At 43.0% G+C, this 12,696-nt stretch overlaps 1 protein-coding gene and 1 long non-coding RNA gene across 6 annotated transcripts in view; one reads left to right on the forward strand and one right to left on the reverse strand.

Moving 5' to 3' along the window:
• Window positions 1–12,696, reverse strand: part of rxrgb (retinoid X receptor, gamma b) — a 35,253-nt gene that overhangs the window by 21,844 nt on the left and 713 nt on the right. The gene's annotated exons all lie outside the window — the stretch shown is intronic.
• LOC119216740 (uncharacterized) lies at window positions 2,569–10,334 on the forward strand. Of its 5 annotated transcripts, XR_009956742.1 has the most exons (4): window positions 6,466–6,722; window positions 7,060–7,097; window positions 7,399–7,481; window positions 7,620–10,334. It is a non-coding gene; the product is annotated as an uncharacterized LOC119216740 (long non-coding RNA). The 5 variants fall into 5 exon arrangements; XR_009956743.1 differs by lacking the exons at window positions 6,466–6,722; window positions 7,060–7,097 and adding an exon at window positions 2,569–2,869; XR_009956744.1 differs by lacking the exon at window positions 7,060–7,097 and having other exon boundaries at window positions 6,475–6,787.

A 12,696-nucleotide genomic window follows, 5' to 3' on the forward strand; every position in this document is an offset into this window, starting at 1 on the left:
CTTCCAATCCCATTTTTAATCTCCTGCCGTCCTTCCTCGAGGGGATCCCTCCAGTGTTTACATACACGGCTGTAAGTCCCCGGTCCGGGTACCTCCTCCCCCCCCCCATACACACACACACACACACCCCTTCTTCAGAGTGCGGGGTCACGGAGGGGTGAAGCTCCCGGTACCTCGGAAGGTTATCCAGGAGTCAAGCCTGCAACTGAGGCATTCACAGTCATGAACCGCGGAGCCGGCAGACGCTCCGTCAACGCCGGGGCAGCTTGACCACTCCGCGGGGCCCGCTGGGGGAGGGAGGGAGGGAGGGGGGTGGTGGGGGGGCGGTCCGCTAATGGCACAAGTAGCCCCGGCTCCACCGTCCGTGTAACAGGGGACCCTTTAAAAGCGCACAGGAGGATGCTAACCAAGATGAATTGCCGTTTTTTAGGGCCTGAGCCGACTGAAAGTCGGGCGAAAGCCCTATTGAAATTGCAAGAATTATTATTAGGGCCTGAGCCGACTGCAAGTCGGGCGAAAGCCCTATTGAAATTGCAAGAATTTTTCTTTTTCTTATTATTTCGCCACTTCGAACGCACTTTTGGGGACTTTATCATGTTCAAAAACTCTTGAATTTTTGCACGCGCATCAGAAGTGCGCAAAATTGACGTATGATTCGGGTCCCGCATTTAGAGGAGAGAAAAAAGAACTCTCTAGCGCCCCCCAAAGTGGCCGCAATGTTAATTTTTTTTTTTACTTTTACCGATCGACTTGGAACCTTTTCACACAGGTTCTCTTGGATGTGCTGTACACAAAAAAAATTATGGTATGCAAATGCGCCTACCGTTTTATGGCCGCCATTTTGAATTTTGTGAAAAACACGTTTTTGCGAACTCCTCCCAGACGCTTGGTCCGATTCTTACGAAATCTTCGGCAAAATGATCGTTGGCTCGATGCGATCAAAAGTTATTGAAAGAATGTTGATATCTCATTTTTCAATAAAGTTATGGACCAATGAAGTTTGTAGGTTTGTGTCCTGAAAGTTCAAAGGCCTATAACTTTTTTTTTTTCTAACCGTCATTTTCACCAAATTTTGAGGACATGTTCACAATGAGTCCTAGAACATCCCCAAATTTTCCCAGAATATTTGAACATTAGGGGGCGCTGTGGTGATTCTGTGTATTTTTGGCCATTTCCTTCAATTTTTGCATTTACAAACGAACGAACTCCTCCGAGAGTTTAAATCCGATCCATTTCAAAATTTGGCAACTGGTTCCTGACAGCCTTGGGGTCAAAAGTTATTAAAATCAAGAGTTTTCATAAAACCACCTGGGCGTGAGCTTGCGTGCAGTTTGGACAATTTTGGACGATTTTTTTCCAAAATGTAAAATGGTATAACTCCAAGGAACATTGATATTTCTGGCTATAAATGTATATTCATGATGCTTGTGTAGGCCTTTAAGTAATGCCATGCAGTGATTTTCGAAAAAGTATAGCGCCACCTATTGGCTTAGGTCAATGCAAAGTTTGTACATTTACATGTCCATTTCCCAGCCCTTTTATCTGATCAACTTCAAATCTGGGAATATAAGACGTAAGACTGTGACGATGGCTCACAGTGAGAATTGGGAGTTTTGGACCAACTTTGTGGCTGTGACGTCGCCATATTCGCATGAAAGTTCAAGCACATCTTCTGAGCCTCGGCACACTCCAAAACTCTTGAAAACCTCTGTGAGTATCCTACGTGATGACCTTTACAGACCTGATGTGCAGTTTTGGATCAAAAGTGAAAAATTGCCTCCATTGCGCCCCCTGGAAGATTTTGACGAAGCCCCGCCCGCACCCTGTTTGACCGACAAGTCCGCTGATTTTTTACCAAATGTATTAAAGGGAGACTTAAAAAAGTCTCTGAGGAATTTTCTCTAAAACAAACAGGAAGGCAGTTATAATTTTTTTAGTGTGAATATTTCCTGTATTTTTGGCGGAGAGTGACCGATCCTATTTCAGTGAGTTTTCGAATTCTCAAACCCATCAGAAGGTTTAGCTCTCCTGGTAAGAAACCGCCCCCCCGATCCTATGGTCGTGAGATCGTGTCCCGGCGAAATCAATTTTTTTTTTTTCCTCCTCTTTTTAAACGCGTGTCTTCTGATCTAACGAACAAAATGATTCAGTTTACTCTCCTTGCTGAGGTTATGGACTTTGTACACTTAAGAGCAGGTATGTCAAACTCGTTTCAGTTTAAGGCCAGAAACTGCTCCGTGGCCGCGCATACAGCTGACAGAAGAAGGTAAGGCTGATGCAGGACAGCTGGCTCACGGCGCAGCCGTTTGGCAGCGTGTCGCGGGTTTGACATATCTAACCTAGACAAATAACACGGACAGTTCAATATATTTACATCTGGATTTAAATACACGTATTCTGCAACATACGGGTGGAGATGCAAACACGTTTGGTGATGTAAATAGATGTTACGGGGAAATTTTAAGTTAAAGAACTTCATCACCCAGAATTCCCTATTCTTGGTTGACGGACATGCGCAGACTACGTGCGCACAGCCGCGCACGTAGTCTGCGCATGTTCCGGTTTTGTGTTGAACAGGCAAAGTATCACCGCTCCGTATTTTAAACTGCTAACTACACACCTATACTTCAGGAACTATTACTACTATGTGGATGTAAGCAAAGTGTTCTCATTCCCTCTTGGATGTGTGCAGCCAGTGAGGTACGTTTTGTTTAAGGGCTTGTTATATCTGCTCGACGGCACGGACAGCTAACTGGGATAGCGAGTGGAGCTAGCGGCTGCCGGATGGAGCAGCCAGTCAGCCAGCTTGCTAACTACACACCGGTGCTTACGTCCACATGTACTCAACGAAGTGGAAACGCCTTTGACGGTGAGTGATTACGTTTTCCTTGTGCGTTCTCCAGTCTCACCCAGCATACGTCTTTTAGCTAAGCTAACTACGGTAGCTTTACAGCGTCAAAAGACACCTCTTCACGCTATTAACGCCACTTTGTTTACGTTTCCGTGTGCCCTAAATAACTTGGCCCGATTGAATCACTTTATTTACACACTGAGTAGAACCGTGCTCGCAGCAGCTAACTAACTACTTTGTTGTTTAAAAGCGTCAGCTAAATGACACGTAATGTAATGTGCGTCTTCAATGCTTTTCAATATGTTATATATTCATTTCCTTCACAATGAGCATGAATCTAACATTAAATGATATGATTCATATGCCCCTCATTCCAATGAAATAATATACACACGTCAAGCTCATTATGGAGTTGAAACAACAAATTACTAAACTGTAAACAGTTAATATAAGAGAAAAAAATATTGTAATCAAGATAAATGTTTTTCAAAATGTGTGATTAACTAGTTAATTGTCTATAATCTGTTGACAGCCCTAATCGTATTCTGATAATACACCAAATACTACTGTAACTCTCTGCTGGCAGGTCTCCCTGCTGCCGCCATTCGACCACTGCAGCTCATCCAGAATGCAGCAGCTCGACTGGTCTTCAACCTTCCAAAATACTCCCACACCACTTCTCCGCTCTCTTCTTTGGATACGAGTGGCTGCCCGCATGCAGTTCAAAGCATTGGTACTGACGGACCACGCTGTGAATGGATCGGGAGCAGTCTACATCCGGGACATGGTGAAACCCTGCATCCCAACCCACGCACTCCGATCTGCATCTGGCAAGCTGCTTGTTCCTCCCTCACTGAGAGAAAAGCACTCGACGAGATGGCGACTCTTTGCTGTCCTGCTCCCAGATGGTGGAATGAGCTCTCTGATGACATCAGGACCGCAGAGAGCCTCTACATCTTCCGTCGAAAACTCAAGACACACCTTTTTAGACTCTACCTTGACTAAAACACTAGCAAACCGTAGCACTAACAAATGGTAGCACTTAAATTGTACTTATAATGCCACTTATCTTTAACATGTTTTGGGCGGTGATTTATTCAGTCATGTTTAGTCATATTTTGTTTTTTTTACTTGTCAATATGGTTTGGTACATGCCGAGTTAATCAATACACATTCTAAAGTGCAACGTCCATATGTGAATAAGAGTTGTATACGTTTATCATAGTCAACATGGTGTGGAAATATCCCTTATGTAGTTGGTCAATAGGAACTATAGTAGGCAGAAATAACAGCTAAGGTAATTACAGGTGGATATTTCTGGGAATTAACCTTGATTGAGACTGCATCTATGATATCTAAGATATACAGGACAAGAAAAATGCACTGGATGTGTATATGTGTTGAATCAATTATACAGACGCAAACAGGAGAACGAGACAAGTGTTGCTGTGATACTTATTGTGGTCATCGTGCCCGAGACCCGTAACAATTACTCCGCAGGTCTTTTGCAGCGGGGCAACAGCCCGGCGTCGGTGGATTCCGTTCGCGAGGCCGCAGATTCAGGTTTGAATGGAAGCCCCGAGAGTGATTTGTTTAGTCTCTTTAGTCTTTTTTGACCCGCGAGCCCGGCCGACCGCCGCCCCACCCCGACGTGCGAGAATAGGCGAAGGCCCGTTCATCGCTGCTTGCAGCTTTAATTATTATTATTTCGCCACTTCGAACGCACTTTTGGGGACTTCATCATGTTCAAAAACTCTTGAATTTTTGCACGCGCATCAGAAGTGCGCAAAATTGACGTATGATTGGGGTCCCGCAATTAGAGGAGAAAAAAAAGAACTCTCTAGCGCCCCCCAAAGTGGCCGCAATGTTAATTTTTTTTTTTACTTTTACCGATCGACCTGGAACCTTTTCACACAGGTTCTCTTGGATGTGCTGTACACAAAAAAAATTATGGTATGCAAATGCGCCTACCGTTTTATGGCCGCCATTTTGAATTTTGTGAAAAACACGTTTTTGCGAACTCCTCCCAGACGCTTGGTCCGATTCTTACGAAATCTTCGGCAAAATGATCGTGGACTCGATGCGACCAAAAGTTATTGAAAGAATGTTGATATCTCATTTTTCAATAAAGTTATGGACCAATGAAGTTTGTAGGTTTGTGCCCTGAAAGTTCAAAGGCCTATAACTTTTTTTTTTCCAACCCCCATTTTCACCAAATTTTGAGGACATGTTCACAATGAGTCCTAGAACATCCCCAAATTTTCCCAGAATATTTGAACATTAGGGGGCGCTGTAGTGATTCTGTGTATTTTTGGCCATTTCCTTCAATTTTTGCATTTACAAACGAACGAACTCCTCCGAGAGTTTAAATCCGATCCATTTCAAAATCTGGCAACTGGTTCCTGACACCCTTGGGGTCAAAAGTTATTAAAATCAAGAGTTTTCATAAAACTACCTGGGCGTGAGCGTGCGTGCAGTTTGGACAATTTTGGAAGATTTTTTTCCAAAATGTAAAATGGTATAACTCCAAGGAACATTGATATTTCTGGCTATAAATGTATATTCATGATGCTTGTGTAGGCCTTTAAGTAATGCCATGCAGTGATTTTCGAAAAAGTATAGCGCCACCTATTGGCTTAGGTCAATGCAAAGTTTCTACATTTACATGTCCATTTCCTAGCCCTTTAATCTGATCAACTTCAAATCTGGGAATATAAGACGTAAGACTGTGACGATGGCTCACAGTGAGAATTGGGAGTTTTGGACCAACTTTGTTGCTGTGGCGACGACATATTCGCATGAAAGTTCAAGCACATCTTCTGCGCCTCGGCAGACTCCAAAACTCTTGAAAACCTCTGTGAGTATCCTACGTGATGACCTTTACAGACCTGATGTGCAGTTTTGGATCAAAATTGAAAAATTGCCTCTATTGCGCCCCCTGGAAGATTTTGACGAAGCCCCGCCCGCATCCTGTTTGACCGACAAGTCCGCTGATTTTTTACCAAATGTATTAAAGGGAGACTTAAAAAAGTCTCTGAGGAATTTTCTCTAAAACAAACAGGAAGGCAGTTATAATTTTTTTAGTGTGAATATTTCCTGTATTTTTGGCGGAGAGTGACCAATCCTATTTCAGTGAGTTTTCGAATTCTCAAATCCATCTGAAAGAATAGCTCAGTGAGTAAGGTGTTGGCCCCCCGATGCTATGGTCGTGGGATCGACTCCCGACGAAATTATTTTTTTTTCCTCCTCTTTTTAAACGCGTGTCGTCTGATCTAACGAACAAAATGATTCAGTTTACGCTCCTTGCTGATGTGTTTGACTTAAACAACTACACTTAAGAGCAGGTTTGTGAAAATCGTTTCAGTTTAAGGACAGAAGCTGCTCCGTGGCACATGAACAGAATGAAACAGCAGACTGAGGCACTCAGCTGGCGGACCGGGCAGCTGGTTGCGAGTAACGACACATCTAACCTGGACAAATAACACGGACAGTTTAATATATTTACATCTGGATTTAAATAGACGTATTCTGCAACATACGTCATGGTGATGTTACTAGAGAAAATGGTGCGGCCCCTTTAAGAGCTACACGCACGGGCTACGGAGGGGGAGAGCGCATGAGGAAGTTGTGTTGTTGTTGTGATGACGGAGTGGATGTAGCGGCCGGAGAATTGTCTGTACTGTAACTTTGTTACTCAGTGTTAGATTAATAAATCCTCAAAGAAAGTAAAGCGGACTTTTATTCACCAACCCCGGGACGAAGGGAATTAACCCCAAAGTTTACTTAGCCGACAGTACTTTGGCCCTGGAGCAGACAGCAACGCCTCCCCCTGCAAACTCCGACTACGGTCAGAGACGGACCGGCAGGAAAGGTGAACACAAGGCTAACGAAGTTAATTGTCAACATTAATGTGCCTGTCATGGTATGAGGCCAGACGTGAGTTGTGTTCTACATTCAAGAGGGTTTTTATTTAGCACTGAACAATAACAACCAGCATACGTCTTTTAGCTAAGCTAACTACGGTAGCTTCACGGGGATAAAAGACCCCTCTTCACTCTATCAGCGCCACTTTGTTTACGTTTCCGTGTGCCCTAAATAACTTGGCCCGATTGAATCACTTTATTTACACACTTTGAGTAGAACCGTGCTCGCAGCAGCTAACTTAACTACTTTGTTGTTTAACTTCATTGTCTATAATCTCCCCGCAGCGTGCAGCCGGGCGCAGCTAAATGACACGTAATGTATTGTGCGTCTTCAATGCTTTTCAATATGTTATATATTTATTGCCTTCACAATGAGCATGAATCTAACATTAAATGATATGATTAATATGCCCCTCATTCCAAAGAAATAATATACACACGTCAAGCTCATTATGGAGTTGAAACAACAAATTACTAAACTGTAAACAGTTAATATAAGAGAAAAAAATATTGTAATCAAGATAAATGTTTTCAAAACGTGTGATTAACTAGTCAATTGTCTATAATCTGTTGACAGCCCTAATCGTATTCTGATAATACACGTTGGTGCTCAAATATTTTCAGATGGCCCGTGCAAAGTCATGCCACCAGTCTGAGGACATCACTGGGAATGGCACATGGGACACGTGGCTTTCAACTCCAGCGAGGTGGGAAAGCATTTCTTTATGTATATTTTGTTCTGTCTGCATAATTGTAAAAGACTTCTTCCCGCATTCGTACAACAGCATTCCATATCGTGTGACTGTCGATGGATGTAATAATTTGGCCTTCTTTTTTTCTTCCAGCACACGGCACAGGTTGGCGTCACCGTGGGCAATCATGGCAAAGTTGACTGGACCACAGCGGAAAATGATCCTTCCAGAGAAGAAGTTATTTACTTCTACAATGAATGGAAGAGTTACAACTTCCAGATGACAGCTCTCCGCTCATCCTTCTGGGCAACTTAAACATCCGACAGAACTTATGTGACCCTACTGCGTTTTATTTTCTCCTTTAGCTCTCATTTAAGTATTAAAATTCGCTGTATTTTTGCAAGAGAGGCACCAATCCTATTTGAGTGACGTTTCGATTGTGAAATTGTATTGGACCATATAGGTCATCTGCAGAGCGTTGGCCCCTGGCGCAGTAAACCAGGGTTTGATTCTTGGCATGCACAAGACTCCTCATGTGACTTAAAATGAATCCAGAATGCAATATTTGTTCAGTATGCAACGGCAGTGATTTATTTAGTCATGTTTGGTCATGTTTTGGTTTTTTTACATGACAATATGGTTTGGTACATGCTGAGTTAATGAATATACATTCTAAAGTGCAATGTCCATATGTGAATAAGAGTTGTATACGTTTATCATAGTCAATATGGTATGGAAATATCCCTTATGTAGTTGGTCAATGGGAACTATAGTAGGCCGTAATAACAGCTAAGGTAATTACAGGTGGATATTTCTGTGAATTAACCTTAAATGAGACTGCATTTATGATATCTAAGATATACAGAACAAGAAAAATGCACTGGATGTGTATATGTGTTGAATCAATTATACAGACGCAAACTGGAGAACGAGACAAGTGTTGCTGTGATACTTATTGTGGTCATCGTGCCCGAGACCCGTAACAATTACTCCGCAGGTCTTTTGCAGCGGGGCAACAGCCCGGCGTCGGTGGATTCCGTTCGCGAGGCCGCAGATTCAGGTTTGAATGGCAGCCCCGAGAGTGATTTGTTTAGTCTCTTTAGTCTTTTTTGACCCGCGAGCCCGGCCGACCGCCGCCCCACCCCGACGCGCGAGAATAGGCGAAGGCCCGTTCATCGCTGCTTGCAGCTTTAATTTTCTTCTTTTTTTTTCTTCCCCTCAACTCGTTCTACACTAATCAGAGCTTTTCATTTGTTATGGCCCCGCGCCAGCCCCTCCACCGCTGCCTCCATTAGGGCCAGATAACGTATAAATTCATTAAAGTCAAAGAGGGACGTTAAAATGGTCATTTGTCAGATCTCCCTTTGTGAGTCCCTAATGGTGGCACATGGTTTCGAGGCATTGAGATGATTCTGTTGGGGCTTTTCTTCCTCTCCAGTGCGTTCGGGAGGGGAACGTGGGAACTGGAGAACGGAGCACTTTCAAATTCAAATGGTAACACTATATTGTTTCAATTATTTAATTGCGAACTTGCGTTGCTCTCTTAGAACAAAAGTCCAAACTAAACAAACCTGTTATTTTGTTTTCACTTGTATCCCATCCTATTGTTTTGATGTGTTCTACATTTTCATTTCTTTTGTTTCTGCCTAATTGGAATGAAATGTTTTATTCTGGTGGCTATCCAATTCATCCATCAACTTCAGAGCCCCCCCCCCCCCCCCAACACACACATACACACACAGACTCACAGTCAATGAAGCAACCCTTTGCACTAATCCCTTTGTATTCACACCACCATTCCCACCAAACAATGTCCTAAAGCCTAATCCTAAACCCAGCTCTACAGACCTGGGCCACCTGCTAGCAAGTCACAGTTTAGCTAAGAGCTAACGCCAACCTGAGCAACAAAACCGCCTGTTTAAAGACACCTAAGCGCACATAACCATGAATACAAGGAGCAAAACAGGCATGAATATGCAGCAAAAATGTATTTTCTCTCCTCCCATGTTGCCCCCCCCCCCCCCCACCCCCCTCTCTGTTTCTCTCATTCTCTGTTTCTGTGTCCATCCTCCTCTGGCTTCAGGATGGAGATTCTGGCTGCGTCGTCATGGGAGACGGCTCCCTCCATCTGCCTCTGCTGTCATTAGCCCATCTTCACTAAGCTTTATCAGGAGGGGGAACCCCCCCCAAAATACCCCCCTCCCCCCCCCCCTCACCCTCCTGGACCCTCTTCACTATTCTGACAACCCCTGCCCCCTGCTCCATACATAAGGCTGAGATGATAAGTGTTCCCTCTCTTTGTGTCGGGCCGGGACACGACAATGCCACACAGCACTACAGAACATCATCCATCTCGCGGGTCATCAATCTGGGACACAAAAGATGAAATGTAGCTCGAACTCCCTTTTTGCAAAGAGGTTTCTCTTTGCTTAGAGGAAGCTCGTCCTCCACCTCTCTCGATCCTTTTCACTGCTGGATTACTGGTTCACCAACAAGTTCTTCTGCTTTGCTTTGAAAAATCCAATTCAACGCATTAAGAAGATAATAACAGGAATTGCACAAGTATCCAGACATTATTTCAACATCCGCAGGGATAGATGAACTCTGTTTCAGTTTCTCTGCAGCAAAAATATGCAGCCGACGAGGAACGCCAGATTGAAAACAGGAGGTGGACCTTCCAACAGGCCTCTGCCTGATTTACGTGAATGTATTTGGTGGTAAATTAAATGCACTGTGATACACAAACAGATAGGAACATCTACTGTTTCATTGTATTCAGGTGAAATAAATTACCTTGATGACAGTGGTGCCCATGACTTTAGTGTAATCTGCCATGATGTCATTGTCCCACTCAATTTAGACCTAAAGGTATAGCAAACCATTGCAGTTCAGTCCTGCAAGTTTTAAACCTTGCCTTACAGACGGCAATGTGTGGTTTGTATTGTGAGAACTTGTTGGATTTGTTGGCAAATTGGATTCCAGTGTAAAACATTGTGCCTTTTTGACGGTTGGTGATCTGATGCCTTGTAGTATGAAAAGCTATTACAATGACATTGTCTAGAATTTAAAATATTTGTCATTTTCCCGTATCCGTCATTGATTTGTCATACGTCAGACAAAGGACGAGACGTGCTGTAGCAGCTTCAACAAAAAAATGTAACCAAAGCCCCTTCTTCATTTCACGCAAATTGTTCAGTTCAACCGCTCTGCCAAACAAATCAGGTTAACCTGTTAATCTGCTGCCCGAGTCTGCGTCTGAGAGGCTTTACTCACAATCAATATGATGAGTACTCAAGTATACACGGACCAAATTCACAGCCCGCGACATTAACCCCACCACTCCAATCTGATGCCGCTGCATTTTCATTACCACCCCGACACGTGATGCGGCACGTAGCTTATATGTTTATGGCCTGTGAGGACTGTTTGACACCTTGACACGTTTTTCAACCTTGGATTTGGACAAAGAGCATTGAAACATTACACCGAGCGGACGTGGCAGTGGTTCCCGATTGCTTACATTAGCTGATTAGGTTTATGTTATGGGTGAACCGCAGACCCCGGGCAGATGGCTGACCTCTATATTGGTCTTTGCTTTAATACGGACCGGGGACTTGTTCCTCCAGTGTCCAGCAGGGAATCAGACAGACCACCTCAGGTTAATCTCGCCACGACCTGCAAAGCCCATAAAGGATTAAACCTGGTTTTATCACAAAATGTCACTTACTGCTGTGCTTTGAAAGTCACAAAGTGTGTTTGAGAAGGTTCGTTCTGTTACAAGAGCTTACGCACGCGTCCGTGGAATGAAATGAGACCTGTCGGCGGATTTAACGCCCCCCCAAAAAAAGGCATTTTTTGAAGCGCGCTGAACATGAAGCTGACAAAAGCTTTATTTGTCCCTAATGTGCGTGCTGCACGCCGTGCGTGTGTGTTTTCTTTGTGTACAGTGTATCCACAGCACGCAGAACTTATGTGGGAGCGTCAGTCACACCCGGGCGAGAACATTTCGTTCTATGAGCAGATCAAATTATAGGTTCACTGACATTTAGATCTGCTGGCTGAAATGAATCATATGGTGATTCAGCCAAATGGGACAGGGTCACCAAACACAACCGATTATTTTTAAAGACGGTCATTGCCTGAATTTACTCGAGCAGAGAAGTAATGCACTTTCAAAAAGTTGGGGATTTAAAAAAAAACAAAACAATAGAGGCAGAGATAACCAGATTCTAAGTGGAAAAAACGGTATCTTTCACATATGCAAATGATGCGTGTCTTTAAATAGAACCTCCCTGCCTGGTAAACACTCAAGTCTTTGTTGTTGTTCTTTTTTCAGATTCCACACAGAGCCATTTAACACATTATTTAACACAAGCATTTCACATACATTTTCCATTAATCAATATTTTAGATATTCTAATTGCTTACATCTTTCTATCTTTAACATTTTCTATCTCTCCTTGCAATATGCGTTGTAAAGGTGCTGCATTAATATATTTCACCCACTTACAAAAAAAATATAGATATGATGGACAACCATAATTCTCATTCATTAAGTCTTTTGACCTTTTGACCTCTTTGGTGAAACGTAAACCCGATGGAAGCATCCATCTGTCCAATCCACACCAACACTAAACACTGTTAGGCTCGTCACTGAACTAAAATAAATACATCCTGAGCAGACCGCCAAAAGCTTCACCAGGCTAACAAACATCAGCAACGTCAAAGCAGTCACTGTATTGTGTTTTAAAGGAAGGCTACGTTCAAAATTTGTCGGTTTTTTAATAATATATCTAAAATCAAGGATTTTTAATGAACACAGAGAAATTCCCTCGTCAAACTAGTATTTGTTATATTAAGGTAAAGCACAAGATGAGTGTATTAAAAATAAATTAGACATTTATTAAACATGTTTGCTGAGTTTAAGATAGATATGTTGAAAACAAACACAATCAACATAAACTGTAGTGTAATCGCAATGTAATTGTTGAATTGTGATATTGAAATGAATTAATTTGGGAAGGGCCACAGGGCCATACGGGTTCCCTGACTCTTCTTTGAGAAGCACTGCCTTAAATCTGAATTTGGGCTAAACAATCGAACCGAAGGTTATAATCGAGCTTAGAAACAATTTAGCTTCAAGAATAAGGGGGGGGACTAGTGGCCCTGCTGTTTTTATCTGTTATCACTGCCCCCTTTTTTGTCCCTAGAGGCTTTAGCTCACAATAAC

The sequence above is a fragment of the Pungitius pungitius genome, chromosome 7 (assembly GCF_949316345.1).
Source record: "Pungitius pungitius chromosome 7, fPunPun2.1, whole genome shotgun sequence".
Lineage (NCBI taxonomy): Eukaryota > Metazoa > Chordata > Actinopteri > Perciformes > Gasterosteidae > Pungitius > Pungitius pungitius.